Source organism: Lactuca virosa, chromosome 3 (assembly GCF_052849685.1).
Source record: "Lactuca virosa cultivar CGN04683 chromosome 3, Lactuca_virosa_CGN04683_v6, whole genome shotgun sequence".
Classification (NCBI taxonomy): Eukaryota; Viridiplantae; Streptophyta; class Magnoliopsida; order Asterales; family Asteraceae; genus Lactuca; species Lactuca virosa.
This window is the reverse complement of record NC_136428.1, coordinates 188,603,612-188,617,390: the sequence shown is the minus strand read 5'-3', so window position 1 is coordinate 188,617,390 and position 13,779 is coordinate 188,603,612.

Genomic DNA, 13,779 nt, shown 5'->3' with positions numbered 1-13,779 from the left:
AAAAGAGTTTAAAGAGCTACGATTGTTGATCGGTTCCTGAAGTCATACTTGCAACTATAGTTATTAGACTTATCCAAGTGGGAGACTGTTGGATATAGTGTCTAAGTCCATAACTATATTTGGTATGTAATTGACCCGACCCGGCATGGTCCATTTGGGTTGCACTTCACCCGAACAATTTACGGATAATCTTTTGAGAATAGTATAAGTTATGATTTATTAATATATTATAAGTTCTAATATGTTAATATAAAATCATATTATTTAATTAGTGTTGATCTATAATTAATTTAGAATTAATTTAGAGATCAAAAGTATGACTAATTAAATATGGGCTCTTGTATTTATATAGTGTGGGCTAATGCTTATTTGGAATGGGCTAGGCTTGCATGGAAAGTCCATGGAGCTTTAACCCATGGATCTCATGGAAATGAAAAGACATGGGTATTAGGGTTTACATGGATGTAACCCTCATCCACCACACTATATAAAGGAGGCTTTGGTTCTTGAAATAAGACTAGTTGATGTGTGTAAACCAAGAGGGCCGATTTCAAGAAGTTTGTGACTATTCTCTCAAGTTTCCAAGTTTGTGGTGATTTGTGACTTCCATTTGAGGCATCCACACTATTGGTGCTAGGCTCTAAAACTCCAAGAAATCAACTACTACTACAAGGTAAGTAATTCTACTAGTTTTATTTGATTCAAGTACCCCATGTCATGCTAGTTATGATAAGAACCTTGGAAAAATAATTATTTGCATGTATCATAGTCAAACATAGATCCAAGGTTTCTAGGGTTGCATGTACACCATAGGAGTGTTAGAATACTCAAAACCCATCAGTGGTATCAGAGCCAGGTTTGTTTATTTGATACTTGATGCAAAACAAAAAAAACTTGAAAATCGAAGTTTTGTTCAAAAGCTCGTATCAAAATTTCATGTTTTGTATATGTACTTACGATTCTTGAAATTTTTGATATGAACATTCACAAACATATGAGTTTAGAAGATCATAGAAATTATGTGCTAATAATTGATTAGATTAATTCTTGATCTTTATGTGTTTTAATGGAGTCCATAACTAGTTCTTAAGTTATGGATAACCAAAAGTCACATTTATAAATAACCATTAAAAGAACACATAGGTTACAAAAAATGAAGAGTCTTCATTTTTAATAACCATTAACTCATAAGTTATGAGAAATGAAAAGTTTTGAAAGTTTACAAAACTTGCCCTCAAGTTTTGGAACATGTAAAGTCATATTAAAAACTTTAGTTCAAACCCATACAATTTTAAAAGTTAAAATTCAACCCTTATACTTTATAATATTATAAGTTTAATAATATTTATATATGTATAAGATCAAGTCGTCTTACCGCTAATACGCCTCATTCACGAAGCCGGTCTATAAGGGGGGTATAAGGTTGTTGCCTATAAAATGGCAACTTAATGGGTGTCCACTCTCACCCACCGCTTCCTTGATCGGTGGAGGGTCGTTAGCCGAACGGGTAGGACAAGGACTTATAAATTCTCATTAAAAGTATAATGATAATACTAAAGTAACTAAACTTTATTGAATTCCCAATCATAGTTATTTTAGGAAAATGTGAATAAGGTGCTCATCCATGAAATTACACTTTACACTTTGTTTAAGTCGTTAGTGGAGCGTGTGTGCTTAACCGGTACACTAACTTGAACTTAACAAGGTAGGTAAAGGGTGACTTAATGTTTATCATAGTATCGATGGAGCGTGTGTGGTTAACCGGCACATCGATTGAGGGGTAATACATTAAGGGTACCAAGTAATTTGCATGGTTACTTCACACCTTGTTTTGTGATCCTCGACATCCCAGTCACAAAACTTGAAGGGCACACTCGAGATTGAAACATGCCATTGAAGAAAGTTCTGTGAATCTCAAAGAATCTAGGAGTTTCTAAACCAATTAAAACCTAATTAAATATTTCATTTTTCATGGTGGAAATTGGTGAATCGTCATTCACCTACCGTCAAATATCTTATAGCTTAGATTACGACATCCCTCTTCTAAGTTATAAAATATTGTGTTGGGTCCTAGCCTTAATATTACATTTGGGTGTTTTGTTAAGTACTATCTCTATATCTAATCTAATCTATTCCCTCTTCTTTTCAGATGTCTTCCAATAACAATGCTTCTGGCTCAAACCCTACTAGCTCCTTCTCTCTCATGAATCTTTGTGGGAGAGTCATCTTTGATGGGTCCAACTTTTACAGATTTGATCAGAAACATCAGGATGGTGACTCGGTATGAGAACAAAGAATATGTCTCGACAAGGAGCCGAAGGTACCCGAGCCAACTGCTACTCCTGAAGAGCTTGCTGAATATGAGGTACATGACAGAGATGCTACAAAAGTGGCATGCATCATGATGGCCACCATGACAGCCGAGCTCCAAAAGTCCTATGAGGACTATTATCCTTTTGAGATGCACCAGGACTTGATGGACCGCTACCATCAAAGTGCTCGTCAAGAGCGATATGAAATAATCTCCTCCATGATAACAACCCGAATGAAGGATGGTGAACCCATCACGGGCCACATGCAGAAAATGAAAAGGTATGTGGACCGTTTACTGAAGCTGAATGTGAACTTCCCTGAGGAGTTAGCAATAGACATCATTTTGCACTCCTTACCATCGTGTTATGATCAATTCCGCATGACATATCACATGAACAAGGAAGAAGTCACCCTCAGCAAACTTCAAGGACTCTTGAAGACCGCCGAAAGTGGTCTAAAGGGTAAGTCGGTTGTTACTACTCCTACTCCTACTCCAACTGCGGCCAATGTCCTGGCAATCGGGCATGGCAAAGGGAAGAAGAGAAAGAAACCTTCTAAGGGTACCAAGGGTAAGACCCTTGAAGGCTCCTCTTCAAGCAAAACCAAGAAAGGTTTTGTCACTCCTTCTGCTAACCCTAATGAGGCTGAATGCTTCTATTGCCATGAAAAGTCGCACTGGAAGCGGAACTGCCCAAAGTACCATCAAGATTTGAAGGATGGGAAAGTAAAACCCAACCATGCAGGTATATACACTATATTGTCTAATAACTCACCTCATTCTAAGTCTTGGGTCCTTGATACAGGTTGTGGTATTCACATATGTTGTGATTTGCAGGGACTAAAAAGAAGTGAGAATGTGGAGCAGGGAAAGATAAACTTGATCATGGGAAACAGGAAAGCTTCACCTGTCACCAAGATAGGAGTTTATTCCTTAGTGCTAAATAGTGGGTTTACATTAGATTTGAATAAATGTTATTATTCGCCAGAAATGGCAAGAAATGTTATTTCCTTTCATGCATCGTATAAACAAGGTTTTACCTTTTATTTTGATAATAATAATGGTAGTATTGATGCTTTCTTAAATAATGTTCTTTATTTTAAAGTATTACCTTGTGATGGCGTGTATGAAACTGTATCTGTTGTAGATAATCTAGGAAATAATGTATTATGTATTAACTCTTCCACTAGCTTAGATAAAGCATCGTTATGGCATTGTCGTCTTGGACATGTAAGCAAGAAACGCATAGGCCAACTCCAAAAGGATGGAGTCTTGGAGTCATTTGACCTAAAGTCAGATGATAGTTGTGAATCTTGTTTGCTTGGTAAAATGACAAAGTCACCTTTTACTGGCACTTGTGCTAGGGGTGAAGGTTTGCTGGACCTCATACACACAGATGTGTGTGGACCCTTCAGAACCGCCACAAAAGATGCTAATCGGTTCTATGTGACTTTTACTGATGATTTTAGTAGATATGGATATGTCTACCTAATCAAGCATAAGTCAGAAACCTTTGAGAAATTCAAAGAGTTTAAGCAAGAAGTGGAGAATCAGTTGGGCAGGAACATTAAGATGCTTCGATCCGATCGTGGTGGTGAGTATCATAGTACTGAGTTCCTTGACTATCTTAAGGAATGTGGGATTGTCTCACAATTGACACCTCCTAGGACACCACAGTTGAATGGTGTAGCAGAGAGGCGCAATCGGACCTTGTTGGACATGGTTCGTTCCATGATGAGTCGAGCTTCGCTACCAATCTCATTTTGGGGGTATGCCTTAGAGACTGCCGCCCATATCCTTAATCTAGTCCCTACAAAGAAGGTTGCCAAAACACCTCACGAGGTGTGGACTGGAAAAGTTCCCAATCTAGACCACATCAAGATTTGGGGTTGCGAGGCTTTCGTGAGACGCGAGACTCACGATAAGCTCGAACCCCAAAGCGAAAGGTGTATTTTCATCGGCTACCCACATAAATCCTTTGGTTACATCTTCTACAAACCCAGTGATAATGTGGTCTTTGTAGCAAGAAGAGGATTCTTTCGAGAGAGAGAATTCATGAGCCAAGGAGACAGTGGGAGGCAAATTGACCTTGAGGAAATTCAAGATTCAAGTGGTGAAGGAACCTCAAACCCTAGCCCTAAAACTGAGGGGAAAACTCCTGTTGAGCCGACTGAAGAATCTATACCTCTGAGGCGTTCCACCAGAGTTAGGAATGCACCTGAACATTATTATGGTTTTCATATTACTGCAGAAGGTGAGACACTTATCAGTGATAACACACTGGTAAATCTGGATGAGCCAAACAGCTACACGGAAGCCATGGCAGGCCCTGAGGCTGCTAAATGGAAAGAGGCTATGGATAGCGAGATACAGTCCATGTATGACAATCAAGTTTGGAACTTGGTTGACAATGTACCTGATCGTAAGATAGTTGGGTGCAAATGGATCTTCAAGAAGAAGACCGACATGGATGGTAATGTACACACTTATAAGGCAGGACTGGTTGCAAAGGGTTATTCTCAAACTCTGGGAGTTGATTATGATGAGACCTTTTCACCAGTGGCCAAGATTAAGTCTATTAGGGTTCTGTTAGCCATTGCTGCATTTCATGATTATGAAATATGGCAAATGGATGTCAAAACCGCTTTCCTTAATGGAAAGTGGGCTGAAGATGTTTACATGGTTCAGCCAGAGGGTTTTGTCAGTACAGAGTACCCCAGTAGAGTGTGTAAGCTCGAGAAATCCATTTATGGATTAAAACAGGCACCTCGCAGATGGAATATTTGCTTTGATGAGAAAGTCAAAGAATTTGGCTTTTCAAGGAGTGAAGATGAATCTTGTGTCTATATCAAGGCTAGTGGGAGTATAGTCAGCTTTTTGGTACTGTATGTGGATGACATACTACTCATAGGAAATGACATCCCAACCCTGCAGGAAGTAAAGCTGGCTTGGGAAGTGTTTCGCTATGAAGGACCTTGGAGAAGCTGCCTATATCATAGGGATAAGGATTTTGAGAAACAGGAGTAAAAGACTAATTGGACTTAGTCAAAGCACCTATGTGGACAAAGTGTTGAAAAAGTTCAATATGCATAACTCCAAGAAAGGAGAGTTACCCATCCAGAGTAACACCAGATTGAGTAAGACACAAAGCCCTAGTATTGAGGCTGAGATAGCAGAAATGAGTCGAATACCTTATGCTTCAGCTGTAGGATCGATCATGTATGCTATGACGTGTACTCGACCTGATGTAGCCTTTGCTTTGAGCATGGTTAGCAGGTATCAGGGGAACCCTGGCAAGGCACACTGGACTGCGGTAAAGAATATCCTCAAGTACCTACGGAGGACTAAGGACTGGGTCCTTACCCTCGGTGGCAGTGAGGACTTGAGAGTTGTAGGGTACAGTGATGCTAGCTTTCAGACTGACAGGGATAATTTCCGCTCTCAGTCGGGCTGGATCTTTACTCTAAACGGAGGGGCAATTACTTGGAAAAGTTCCAAGCAGGAGACAGTGGCTGATTCCACTTGTGAATCAGAGTATATAGCAGCAAGCGAGGCAGCAAAGGAGGCTATATGGCTAAAGAACTTCATCGGAGACCTTGGAGTTGTACCAGCTATAAAGGAGCCAATGGAGATTTTCTGTGACAGCAATAGTGCGGTTGCCTTAGCCAAGGAACCAAGAGATCATGGGAGATCCAGACACATTGACAGAAAATATCACTTCATTAGACATCGAATAGAAGAAGCAATCCTCGTGGCAAAGAGGGTATCATCGGATGAGAACCCAGCAGATCCCCTCACGAAGGGACTGACTCGGGCTAAGCATCTCCAGCATGCTCGAAGCATAGGGTTGAAGGATGATATTAGTTTTAGTAGTTAGATAATCTTGAAATTTGTAAAATGTAATTGACATTCGATGATAAATAAAAGCTGTTATTTATGAGTAAAGTGTTGCTATCTCTTGTCAATCGTTTACTATTATTTCTTTTTGCATGTTTTGACTTCCAAAATAATTATGTTATGGTTTATATCATATTATTCAAACTCTCCACAGTCGGTCATATGTTGGAAGTAGATATGAATCAAGACTGTCATGGGTTGGCTTGTAGAGGTCTAAGATGTTAGACAAAGCAGGGCTACAACACTCATGAGTGCTCATAAGTTCTAAGTATTGGATTCAACCCACGCTCACTTGTATCACTTCATGGAATTAATCTCGAGTGATCGTGAGACGATAATATCATATAAGTCTTCAAACCTAGAGATATGATTTGTTGCCTATGAGTTGGTTATGCATTGATTGCACGAAAACACATTGGTAACTCGATGTTATAAACCGTGCTTTTGTGTGTAGTTCAACAAGTAGTAGAGCAAACATATGAGTCGAAGTTTATCTGTTCCTTCCAGGATTAGAAGCGATATCTGGGACCCTTGATGATTTTGTTTTGACCTATGTACCGGGCCCGGTCATAACTAAATTGATGTGTTCAGTTAAGTTCTATGTCAAACAAATCGGAAATCGGGAAACAAATGCTGGACAATAAGCAAGACCATGTTCCATGTATTTGTCCGGCTGATATCTAGAACAGAGGATTATATGATCACTTATCTAAAATGGCGCTTTATAGTTCAACAGAGTTTAAAGAGCTACGATTGCTGATCGGTTCCTGAAGTCATACTTGCAACTATAGTTATTAGACTTATCCAAGTGGGAGACTGTTGGATATAGTGTCTAAGTCCATAACTATATTTGGTATGTAATTGACCCGACCCGACATGGTCCATTTGGGTTGCACTTCACCCGAACAATTTACGGATAATCTTTTGAGAATAGTATAAGTTATGATTTATTAATATATTATAAGTTCTAATATGTTAATATAAAATCATATTATTTAATTAGTGTTGATCTATAATTAATTTAGAATTAATTTAGAGATCAAAAGTATGACTAATTAAATATGGGCTCTTGTATTTATATAGTGTGGGCTAATGCTTATTTGGAATGGGCTAGGCTTGCATGGAAAGTCCATGGATACTCCATGGAGCTTTAACCCATGGATCTCATGGAAATGAAAACACATGGGTATTAGGGTTTACATGGATGTAACCCTCATCCACCACACTATATAAAGGAGGCTTTGGTTCTTGAAATAAGACTAGTTGATGTGTGTAAACCAAGAGGGCCGATTTCAAGAAGTTTGTGACTATTCTCTCAAGTTTCCAAGTTTGTGGTGATTTGTGACTTCCATTTGAGGCATCCACACTATTGGTGCTAGGCTCTAAAACTCCAAGCAATCAACTACTACTACAAGGTAAGTAATTCTACTAGTTTTATTTGATTCAAGTACCCCATGCCATGCTAGTTAGGATAAGAACCTTGGAAAAATAATTATTTGCATGTATCATAGTCAAACATAGATTCAAGGTTTCTAGGGTTGCATGTACACCATAGGAGTGTTAGAATGCTCAAAACAGTGGTATCAGAGCCTGGTTTGTTTATTTGATACTTGATGCAAAAAAAAAAAAAAAACTTGAAAATCGAAGTTTTGTTCAAAAGCTCGTATCAAAATTTCAAGTTTTGTATATGTACTTACGATTCTTGAAATTTTTGATATGAACATTCATAAATATATGAGTTTAGAAGATCATAGAAATTATGTGCTAATAATTGATTAGATTAATTCTTGATCTTTATGTGTTTTAATGGAGTCCATAACTAGTTCTTAAGTTATGGATAACCAAAAGTCACATTTGTAAATAACCATTAAAAGAACACATAGGTTACAAAAAATGAAGAGTCTTCATTTTTAATAACCATTAACTCATAAGTTATTAGAAATGAAAAGATTTGAAAGTTTACAAAACTTGCCCTCAAGTTTTGGAACATGTAAAGTCATATTAAAAACTTTAGTTCAAACCCCTAGAATTTTAAAAGTTAAAATTCAACCCTTATACTTTATAATATTATAAGTTTAATAATATTTATATATGTATAAGATCAAGTCGTCTTACCGCTAGTACGCCTTATTCACGAAGCCGGTCTATAAGGGGGGCATAAGATTGTTGTCACACCCCGCTAAAGCGGAAACGCAAGGTATGACAGCGACAAAGGTTTCATTGCAAAAGATAAAGAATACATCACCATAGCAATATTCAAAAGTTTACAACCCATAGCTTAAAAGAAACAAGTACAAGTTTTTCCAAAATAACATTGTTCAAAATATAACTTCATAAATAACTTCAACACGATGCAGCATGCTCTATGATGATGAATCTTTATATCCACTTACTAATTATTTCCTGAAAAAGCATGTAAAACGAGCGTCAACTATGAAAATAGTTGGTGAGTTCACAAGTTTATAAAATCAAGATTTGGAATAAGGCTTTTCATAAATACAAGTACGTTGCTTTAATGAGAAACAAAGTTGATTGCCATTATTGATAACAAGTTTATTGCTATAACGAGAAACGTGTTTGTATGTGTATGAGCAAACAATGAGTCTCAACCAAACCTATGACTGAAGCCCTATCAACATCTATGCTTATCGTTCCATAGATGAATATGGTATCATGCACTCCAGCAATAGGGCGAGTGAGGAGTTGTCAATTCCTAATAGCGCTATCCATAATGACCATTGGCTCAAAGAGTTAATGGTTAGAGATAAGGGAAGGGCCTTAGTACGATAAGTTCTCATGTTCCGTGTTGCATAGACATACATAGAGAGACATAGCAATACAATAGCAATCATGTTTGATATAAATCGTTTTAAATACAACATGCAAATAATAGTTTTTCGGGACATGCTTTTCCACCCCAAAGCATAAAAACTGAAAATAGGGGAGTGCGTGAATACTCACAATGTTTCGAGTAGATACAAGTGGTGCCTTGGAATACACCAACGTCTTAATGCCGGGATCCTACGACATCAAACACACACTAGTGAGTTTCCATGTCGAAATCTAATGCTAATATACTAAACTCTACATATAGTGAAATGCCAATTTATGTTCTAATATTGGATTTTATATTAATTGGTTACACTTTTTCTGAAATGATGAAATTCTACAAGTCATGCGATAAATACAACTTTGGGATATTAATTTTCCAGATTTAGTAATATAAATTTAAGGGTGTTTCAACACATTTAAAGGTGTTTTAAATTCCTAAAAATGTAAAATATTATCAAATAGTTTCCAAAAATTGTCAAACCTCGTATTTTTCATTTTAAATACAATAGAGGTTTTCCAGAAAATTTTCCTTGAATTTTTGATATGGTTAACTATTTTCCAAATTTTTAAGCCTTCATAACAACATAAATTCACGAAAAATAGCATTCAAAGGATAAAAATTCTCAAACTTTTTATTTTACTGTTATTACACATTACTAAGCTGGGAAAAATATAAAAATGGATTTCCAAGCTGTTTAATTATATTTTACGATTTTTGAGCATTTATTCCAATAAAAATTGAAATAAATAGAAAACAGTTTCCAAAATTACCCAAACTTTTTATTTAACTGTTATTATACATGACTAGGCTGGGAAAAATATAAAAATGGATTTCCAAGCTGTTTAATTATATTTTACGATTTTTGAGCATTTATTCAATAAAAATTGAAATAAATAGAAAACAGTTTCCAAAATTACCCAAACTTTTTATTTAACTGTTATTATACATAACTAGGCTGGGAAAAATATAAAAATGGATTTCCAAGCTGTTTAATTATATTTTACGATTTTTGAGGATTTATTCCAATAAAAATTGAAATAAATAGAAAACAGTTTCCAAAAGTACCCAAACTTTTTATTTAACTGTTATTATACATAACTAGGCTGGGAAAAATATAAAAGATATTTTTCAGTGGGTATTTCTATTTTTCCTTGTTTTATCCCCTTAAATAATCATTAATTGAAGAATAAATAATAAACAGTTAAAATAAATTACCAAAAACTTTTGTAACATCATTTACAGTGTAAGTAATCTGGGAAAAATACCAAAAGTGGTTTTCATGTTGTATAATCCGGTTTTGGGTATTTATGTGTATTTAAGTGTATTTAAGTGTATTTAACCTTAGCAAATAGGAGAAAAATAGTATACAGTAGAGAAAAATCGTCAAAAGTTTTATGTAACCTCCTAATGTACAACATGATGTTCTGGTAAATTTTCATGAATTTTGGATAATCAGAACTATTTTTTCTATTTTTAGGCCATTATAATTACCAAAAATTGGGAAAAATAGGAAGGCATGATGAAAAATTCTGAAATTATTTTTCTGAGTCTCCCACCTCATGTAAGAGCTGCGAAAATTGTTAGATACAATTTTCACTCTCTCTAAAGTGGTTTTGCGATTTATTGGAACCAAACAAAAAGAAAATCAAAAGTCATACTAAACAGAAACATAAATCGATGAAACTTAATGAGAGGTCATTATTCACCATAGGGGTCATCCACGAATTTATTCAGGATTTATAGACCTCTGGAAGTATTTTATGTGATTTATGCCCTTGTTTTCTTGTAACAATTTTAATAAATCAAGGAAATGATAAAAACTCTTGGGATTTTCCAGATATTCATATTACCTTAATCGGAATCTGGAAAAAATTTTATTTTGAACAGAAAAGAACTTTTAGATATCTTTATAGACAAAATCATTTACATGCACTATTAACAATGTACTTTGATCATCAAGCTCTTTAGCTTGGTGTTCATCACATGCATCACGGTTTGAAGACCATGCATGGACATATGTTTGTCATAGTGATGTTTTTAAAGGAAATACTTGAATGCATAAGGTGTATGAACCTTTAAAACTTGTAAAAATCCGAACTTTAGTGTTTGACATAGGTTTTGGTCCTTGGATTTGACCATTAAACAACATGCATGTTGTTCTTGGGTGAAACCCTACCACCATCATCATCAAACTCGACATTCATGAACATGTTCATGAATGTTCATAAAGAATGGTGTAGAAGGAATAGAAGTACAAGAAAACTCTTTAAAACAAGAAAGAAAAGTAAGGGAAAATGAAGGATTTTTGTGAATACCTTGAAGAACAACCTTAGAAGATGAAGATTTGAGTGTGGAGAGGTGTTCTTGGCTGATGATTTTTGTGGGTTTGGAGAGAGGAAGAGAGAGTTTGAGAGTTGAAAGGGTGGAGTGTGAGAGAGAGTGAAGAGAGAAGTGGAAGAGTGGGGATTGTGTTTTAATGATTGAAGTTTTGGGAAGAGAGAGGGCATGGGGGAGAGGATGCACGAATTTTATGAGTGAGAGAGGCTCCCTCTCTCCTAAAATTCAAATTATATGCATTCCCTCTTCAATTTTTATAAAACCCTAATTTTTATAAAAATGCTTCTTTATGTAATTCTTGATTTATTTAAAAATCTTTGTTTTTAACTAATAAATTATGATTAATGTTTGATAATTAAATTTTTATGTCATTGATTATAATCTATAATTTGAGTAATAAAAATTTTATATTAGGAAGTTTATAGCAAATTTTATAAAGTTTTTAAGCTTTAAAGTTTATAAATTTGGATTTTTGGGCTCTTTAGGGCGTTTGGAACTTTGTTTGATATTCACCATCATATTGGAATGAAATTAGAATATTTTAATTTATTTTTAGGGTTTTATACCCTTTTTCAATTGTAACAAAGTTTGAAGTTTCATTCTAATTATGGTATTGGCATTTCCTATTGTAGTTAAGCAACTTACTAGAATCGTAAGAGTCAAGTATATTAGTCCTAGATCTTAGTTGGATCCAAGTTTATGCAAGATTTTGACCTAATTTATACTACTAGGCCATTGCATGTTGTGCATGAATGGTTTTTATAAAGATGCATGAGTCCGAGAATGACCTGAATTGACAGTTGTCATAGTATCCCCCACTTAAAAAGAATTTCGTCCTGAAATTCATTCTATGTCATCGTTTGTCATTGCATGGGAAAAGTTGTGGATACTTTTCCTTCATGAAGTCCTCACGCTCCCAGGTGTACTCCGGCCCGCGTTTTGAGTTCCATCGAACTTTCACAATCGGAATCTTACTCCGCTTGAGTTGTTTTACCTCCCTGTCAAGGATTTCTATCGGTTCCTCAACAAAGTTTAGCTTATCATTGATCTTAATTTCCTCCAGGGGTACTATCAATGCTTCGTCGGCTAGACATTTCTTAAGATTGGAGACGTGGAATGTGGCGTGAATGGCGCTTAACTCTTGGGGCAATTGGAGTTTATAAGCCACCGGACCAATCCTTTCAATGATTTCAAAGGGTCCAACATATCTCGGGCTTAGTTTTCCTTTCTTACCAAAACGTACAAGCCCTTTCCAAGGCGACACTTTTAAAAGTACCTTGTCTCCTACTTGGAATTCTAATGGTTTTCGACGATTATCCGCATAACTTTTCTGACGATCTCTGGCAGCTTTAAGCCTATCTTTGATGATAGCAATCTTGTCAGATGTTTCCTGGATAAGTTCGAGTCTAGTCAATTGTCTATCTCCGATTTCTGTCCAGCATAAGGGCGAACGACACTTGCGTCCATACAATGCTTCATATGGAGCACATTGGATACTCGTGTGGTAACTGTTATTGTAGGAGAACTCAACCAGAGGCAAATGAGTATCCCAATTTCCTTTGAACTCAATGACACACGCCCGTAGCATGTCTTCCAATGTTTGTATTGTTCTCTCTGTCTGCCCATCTGTCTGAGGGTGGTAAGCTGTGCTCAAATTTATCTTGGTTCCTAGTGCCTTCTGTAACATCCACCAAAATCGTGATGTAAAACGACTATCTCTATCAGAAATGATAGATAGGGGTACACCATGCAGAGAAACAATTTTGTCGATGTAGATTTGGGCCAATTTTTCCATCTTGAAGTCTTCCCGAATGGGGAGAAAGTGAGCAGATTTCGTCAGTCGATCCACTATGACCCAAATTGAGTCGTGACCTTTAGAAGTTCTAGGAAGTTGTCCGGACAGTTCTTGCATCTCGGATGGCGCGAGTCGATATGGTGCTTTTGCTACCGGTGCCGCTCCGGGAATTAAGTCTATCCGAAATTCGACCTGTCTGTGAGGGGGTAGACCGGGTAATTCCTCCGGAAACACTTCGGGATAGTTTTGAACCACTGGAATCTCCTTGAGTTGCTTAGCTTCGGGTTCTCTTTCTAGCACGTGGGCCATGAATGCAATACAATTCTTCTTCAGGTACTTGTGAATCTTCATGCTTGATACAATGTTTAAACTTCTTCCTGGCTTCTCACCGTGTATGATAAGGGTTTCTCCACTGGGGAGAGGTACCCTAATGACTTTCTCGTAACAACCAATGTCCGCTCTATTTTTGGATAACCAATCCATTCCTACTATTACATCAAAACTACCTAGCTCTATAGGAATTAGGTCAATGCTAAAGAGTTTATCAGCTAAATTCAGAGTACAACCATGAATTATTTCATTAGCCCTAATTTCATACCCATCAGC